The sequence below is a fragment of the Triticum dicoccoides genome, chromosome 7A (genome assembly GCF_002162155.2).
Source record: "Triticum dicoccoides isolate Atlit2015 ecotype Zavitan chromosome 7A, WEW_v2.0, whole genome shotgun sequence".
Taxonomy (NCBI): Eukaryota; Viridiplantae; Streptophyta; class Magnoliopsida; order Poales; family Poaceae; genus Triticum; species Triticum dicoccoides.
Window position 1 is genome coordinate 736,648,896 of NC_041392.1, and position 6,899 is coordinate 736,655,794.

General features: G+C 43.5%; 1 long non-coding RNA gene and 1 pseudogene across 1 annotated transcript; both read left to right on the forward strand.

Annotated features, from left to right (window-relative positions):
• The first annotated feature begins 974 nt into the window (after positions 1 to 974).
• LOC119334131 lies at positions 975 to 4,684 on the forward strand (annotated as a pseudogene).
• Positions 4,685 to 5,472: 788 nt separating this feature from the next.
• On the forward strand, positions 5,473 to 5,965 carry LOC119329552. Its single transcript, XR_005159602.1, has 3 exons — positions 5,473 to 5,572; positions 5,689 to 5,786; positions 5,869 to 5,965. It is a non-coding gene; the product is annotated as an uncharacterized LOC119329552 (long non-coding RNA).
• The last annotated feature ends 934 nt before the right edge of the window (positions 5,966 to 6,899 follow it).

The window sequence follows — 6,899 nt, forward strand, 5'->3', positions numbered from 1 at the left end:
GCACCTTTTGTCCCGTGCTTAGTTGCTCGTACTTCAGTTTTAGATCTAGCTAGCGTAGTACTAGTACAAGCTTTAGTACTGTAATTATGAGTTAACTGAAGAGGATGACAAGAGCAGGACTACAGAGAACATCATCTTTGCAAACAAGACGTACTAGTGGAAAATGGCATAGTCTCGACGTGGATCTGTAACTAGACTGCTACTCATGCTGTGTGTGTGCATTTCATCATTCCAACACCAACTAAACAACAAGTACAACTGAAAACCATTGCATAGCCCCATTCCTCATGCCATGGCCGGCACCTCGAGCTGTGGCTCCGCATCCCGTTCATCACGATCGCCTCACATGCACGCACGCGTGCAGATGAAACAAGGCATTAGCAACGGTCAGTCGCAGCAATTTCCATCGAGTCAATGCAGCAGCTCGCTCTGCTCTTCTTCCTTAAAAATTTTGCACCTTTTTGTCCCGTGCTTTGTTTCTTTCGCATCTCGTCGAGTTCCTGATTCATTTCTTATACTGGCTCGGCTCTTGTTTCAATTTAAGATCTAGCTAAGTTACCAGTATGAAACTTCACTAATTACTACAGTAAGTTAACTGAAGAAGATGATCAACAGCGTAAGAGGAGAGGACCCAACTATTTTCCATCTCTCCGTCCCATGCTTACCCACTACCTTTTACATGGATTGTCGACCCCCTCGAGTTTTATACCGGCCTGTCTCGTGCTTCAATTTCAAATCTACCTAGCTTACTGGCACAAAACTTTACTTGTTACTATCAGTTAACTGGAGAGGTTCACACGCTCCATGCGTACAGATCTATGCTATAAAAGGGCCCATCCATCAACCCACCATGGATACACATCCGAACAGCTAGCTTACCTTCCTCACACTACCCCTCATACATACCACCACCAACCACCATATACCACCACCAACCACCGTAGTTAACCCTGCCTGCCGGGGTGCCGGAGGAGATGGAGGCGGCGATCGGCGCGGCGAACGGGCTCATTGGCAGCGTGCTGAACCACCTGTCCAATGAGTTCGTGGAGTCCTATATTGCCAGCTCCCAGCTCGGCCTCAACTCTGACAAGATCAAGGAGGATCTCTTGCTCGCGCAAGGGCTGCTGCAAGTGGCTCAGACGAGGGTACTGAGCGACAACCTCGCTCTTCAGGGGTTACTGCGGAGGCTCGCCGTCAAGGCCGACGAGGCCGAGGATGCGCTGGATGAGCTTCACTACTTCATCATCCGGGACCACCTCGACGGCACCCACGACGCGGTGCCTGACCTGGGTGATGACATCCTGAGTCGTGCTCGCCATGGTTGCTATGCTCTTCGCCACATTGTCGGTAACTGCCTTGCATACTTTTCTTGTTCACACACCAAAGATGGTGATGATGGTGTTGCTGATGATGTCATTACTGATAACCCACCCAAAGCCACTGCAAACCCTGGTAGTGGTGATACTGATGGTCCAGTTGCTAAGTTGCCATTTGATAGAGTTGCCATGTCCAAAAAAATTAAGTCAGTGATAGAGGAAATACATTCCGTCTGTGACAGTGTCTCCAAGTTGCTCCCCGTGATTCCACACCATAGCACCACCACAGCAGTCACCCCAAGCCATCGTGTCACAGGATCAACCAGTACACAGAAAAAATTGCATGGGAGGACAACCCTTTTGGACAAAACCATAGATGACATCCTCACTACTGCCACAGAGCACTCTGAAACCCTTCCTGTTCTTCCTATATTTGGTCCAGGGGGTATTGGAAAGACAACTTTCACCCAACACCTTTATAATGATAAAAGGATAGAAGAGCACTTTGCTGTAAAGGCTTGGGTATGTGTATCAACTGACTTTGATGTGGTTAAGCTCAGCCAACAAATCCTTAGCTCCATACAAAAAAGCAAGACTTCAAATCAAACAGACAATTTTGATGAGCTCCAAATATCCATCACACAGGAACTCAAGTCCAAAAGTTTTTTAATCGTGTTTGATGATATATGGAAATGCAATAGTAGGGGGTGGGAAACCCTCTTGGCTCCATTCAAGATGGGGGAAGCCGGTAGCACGGTTCTTGTCACAACTCGATTTCCATATATTGCTGAAATTGTGAAAACGACCAACCCAATAGCACTGCAAGGTCTCGAGTTTAATGACTTCTTCACATTCTTTTCATCAATATTTGGGGGAAACAAACCTGAGTATTGCCAAGAAGACTTAGATGATCTTGCAATTGATATTGCAAAGAAGTTGAAGGGTTCACCTCTCGCAGCCATAACAGTTGGTCGGTTACTGAGCAAGGACTTTTCTCGGGGACATTGGATGGGAGTTCTAGAAAACAACGGGTGGCAAAAACAAAAAAAATGATGATGACATTATGCCATCATTAAGGATTAGCTATGATTACCTTCCTTTTTATCTAAAAAAATGCTTTTCATATTTTTCTTTGTTCCCTGAAGATTTTGAATTTAACAAGTTAGATATGACGTATTTTTGGATTGCACTGGGAATCATAGAAAAAGATGAGAATTATATAGAAGAATTAGTAGAGAATGGCTTTCTTGTGAAGGTTGTTGATGATGATGAGCAACCATACTATGTAATGCATGATTTATTACATGAGTTGTCTCTAAGTGTTTCGTCGCAAGAGTGCCTCAACATATGTAGGTCAAATTTTAGAGTTGATGACATCCCACAAACTGTTCGACACGTATCTGTCACAATGGAAGATAGATTTGAAGGGGGTGTTAGGGAAGAAATGACTAAATTGAGGAGCAAGATAGATATTCGCAATTTGCGAGCTTTGATGATTTTTAGAGAATATGAAGAAACAATTGATGGATTTTTGAAAGATGTTTTTAAGGAAATAGAGGGTCTTCGTGTCCTATATATAGTAGCAACATCTCGAAAATCTTTTCCACTCAACTTTTCAAAACTTATCCACCTCCGATACCTAAAAATTATGAAACCATTTTCACACTATAGGCTAGAAGTGACTTTGCCTATTACACTATCCAGATTTTATCACTTAAAATTCTTAGACCTTATAAGGTTTCACGGATATATTAGATTACCTAATGACATTAGCTGCCTTATCAATATGCGCCATCTTTTAGTTGACAAAGAACTCCAATCCAATGTTCCTTGGCTCGGAAAGATGAAATGCCTGCAGGAGGTAAAAAAGTTCTGTGTTAAAAAAGAGAGTGTTAGATTTGAACTGAGAGAGTTGGGGAAACTCACAGAGCTTGGAGGAAAACTCAGCATACATAATCTTGAGAAGGTGGCAACCAGGGAAGAGGCTACAGAAGCCAAGCTTGTGTGTAAGAGAGATTTAAAAGAGTTGAGGTTAGTTTGGGGTACAGATCACCAACATAGCACGGAATCTGATGTTCTTGATGCTCTTCAGCCACACCATAATCTTGGAGCACTTAGCATTATAAATCATGGTGGTATGACTGGTCCTAGCTGGTTGTGTGGTGACATTAGCATCAAAAGGCTGGGGTCGCTCCACCTAGAGGGTGTGTCTTGGGGCACCCTTCCACCTTTTGGGCAGCTATTGCATCTCACGTCACTCACATTGATCGGGATTTCTGTACTTCGTGAGATCAGACATGGCTTTGGTTGTGTGACAGATGAAAGTTTTGTGCATCTGAAGCGGATCATTCTTGATGGTTTACCTGAATTTGTGGAGTGGGTTGGAGGGGCTAATACCGATTGTTTTTCAAGGCTTGAATACATCAGCTGCAAAGATTGTCCCAATCTCTACGCGGTGCCCTTCCTGGAGTGCTCTGTCTCCTATACCAATCTTTTGCATTTTTCCATTGATGATTGCCCAAAGTTGTCTCTGCCCCACATGCCGCACACGTCCACGTTGACAAGTTGTCTTGTGGCACTTCCTTCTTCAAAGCTTCACTGTTCTAGAAAGGGTATGTCTATTGATGGGTATAGTGGTGGGCTGGCCTTGCATAACCTGTGTAATGTGGAGACAGCGATTATCTGGAATGTGTCACACTTTCCACTGACGGAGCTCAATAAACTGAAAGCCCTAGCAATGCTGCATTTCTCCCAATGCAGCATCACGTGCCATGGACTGCAGGATCTCATGTGTCTCGAATCAGTTGAATCAGCTCACACCATCAGGCCTTTCCCCGCTTCCCTCAATAAACTTGGGATTATCGGAAAGTCAGGCATGCAGTCAATGGCCCTGCTCTCCAATCTCACTTGTCTGACGGATCTAAAACTTGTGAACTGTGAGAATTTAACAGTGGATGGGTTTAATCCTCTCATCACAGTCAACCTTGATACATTGGCGGTCTATAACAAAGATAAGTGTCTTGGCCGCTCTGTATCAGCGGATCTGTTCTCAGCTGTGGTGGCAGCAAGGACCAATCTATTATTGCCTGAAGGCTCCTTCCAGAAGTTGAGGTTCCTTTATGTGGATTGCATCTCAGCGGTGCTTGTTGCTCCCATCTGCAGCCTACTCACCGCTACCCTCCAGAATTTACAATTCAGGCATGATCAGCGGGCAGAAAGCTTCACGGGAGAGGAAGAGAGAGCTCTTCAGCTCCTCACCTCCCTCTATACCATCGGATTTGTGGATTGCCCGAATCTGCCGTCCCTTCCTTCTCTTGAGGACCTACGTATTGTACGTAGTCCTCAGATCCCATCTCTGCAAAGACTAATCGTACGGAGTTGCAGTTCTGAGTTACAAGAGGAAGTCGAGAAATTAAAAGCAACAAATCCAGATTTTCAGGTGTGGCTTGACTAGCACAAGGTAACACGCCTCCTGCCTTCTATGTATTCCTTGTTTTCTTACGAGAAAAAGAAATCAATCCCACCATTCTCTACTGTTTTATAGTGCTAACAAATAACTTGTTACTCTGACAGGAGGCTTAGTTGCCGGCACAGCTGCTCGGTCGTTGGCATTGTTACATAAGTCATGAAGCCTTTCGGTTTACTGTTATTGAGATCAGCTCTGGCCAGGATATATCAATGCAAGTGATCATGTCGCATGTGCACACGTCAGTCGATCCATTCGTCAGTTGATTAGTAAGTGCAAGCAAAACCATGTTGTACTTGAGCTCCTTGAATTATGATTCATTCTGGCGTGCTTCTGTGTTATGACTTACAGCTATCTGGGCTTACACATCTTCGTTTTCTACACAGTTGTGGTACCTGTTGTTGTGTCTCCAGATCAATGAACCTAGATCAGAGGTGAATGATACTGAGCATCTCTATGTTCTGCAGACCAATTAAAACAGACGGTGGATTTGGTGTTCAGGATTAATTGGTGCTCCAACCAAACAGTAACAATAACAGTAGTAACAAAAGTATCATCAAAAAGTAGTTGTGCAGTTCTACCATGTTCATTTCAAAGGTGAGTCCATCTCTCTTTCCCTATTTTTCTTTTCTTATTCCTAGTGTAGCATCTCAACCGTGCTTGTTTGACACTTTGCGCGTTCCCTATTGACGAACCCAAACAAAACCCTGCAGAGGAAGATATGATTAAAGATCACACGGTGCGATCGTGACCTCTTTCAACCTGACGGAGGTGACTAACGAGTATGAAGGTACTAAACATTTGAATGCCTATTTTTTTTCATTTATTCTTAGATAGTACAATACAATCAATAAAGTGGATGTATGTTGTTTCTCTGACCTTCCGTTCATTACTTTGAATCTGCAGTACATTTAGGGCCTACAGTGGCTTTGGCATTCAGGATTTCGTTGATCCATCCAAACAATAATCAGTAAAAGTGCAGTTCTACCAGGACCATTTCAAAGGTCAGCGAATCACTCCTTCCCTCTCTTCTTATTATTATTCTTGGTTTAGCATCTCAGCGGTGCTTGTTGCTCCCATCTGCAGTATACTTGCCGCGAGCTACCCTCGACACATTGGAGTTCTGGAATGATGGCCGGGCGGAAAGTTTCATCGAAGAGGAAGAAAAAAACACTTTGAATGCATATTGATGTAAGCAAGACACCTTCTTTGCTCCATTTTTTGGTGCCATAATGCAACTATGTCTCACACCCTTTTCTGAATCTCTCGATGCTACAACATGTTTGTTTTTTGCAATATTGGAACAGGTACGTTATTTCTCATCATCTCATGCTCTTGGTCAGTCCATGGTACCACCCACTGCCAACTACATCTTGTGCGGATTGTGGAGACTGCATATATATATGGTGAAGTTTCACTGACCGGCATCGATCCTTCAGAGTTTCAGTTCGTACTTAGTGGTTTCACCAACTGACCAGCTCAAAGTAATGAATTATATCAATGAGTTTCCTTGCTTTGTTCATTTTCAGTATTTACATTCGGTACTTGGATTTTGCAGAACAATAACAGCCAACAGTCAGTTTTGCTGTTGGAATTCACAACTTGGTTGTTGCGTCCAAACTATAACACCAATAGAGACATATGTCGTGTTCATTTCTCTGACCTTTGAATTCATTCCTTGGATTATGCAGAACCATTGCACCCAATTGTGAATTCTGCAGTCCGCATACTGGGCTTGGCTGTTCCATCAGTAACCTTAACAAAGGGCTCTGTCTTGATGTCAGTGTGTCATGATGGTTCAGGTGTTTTGACTTGTTTCATGCATCTTGTGGCATCATCATCCAAAGGCTGAGGCTGAAGTTGTGTGATGGAATTACCGAGCGGACCGGTGGAAATGGCTATCGAGCTGTTCTCCTGATTCAGTTGTTGTATACATTTCAAGTAAGCATCAACTGTGCCTATTGCCTTTCAGGGTATTAACAGTGAGACACCATGCAAAAATAAAATAAAACTTGTAACAGTATTGATGCAATTGTAATGTTTTTCTTCTAATTTGGATTATAATAAAAGTTTCAGGTCAGAGATCAAAGAAGCTTCTCCGGCACACACACACACAC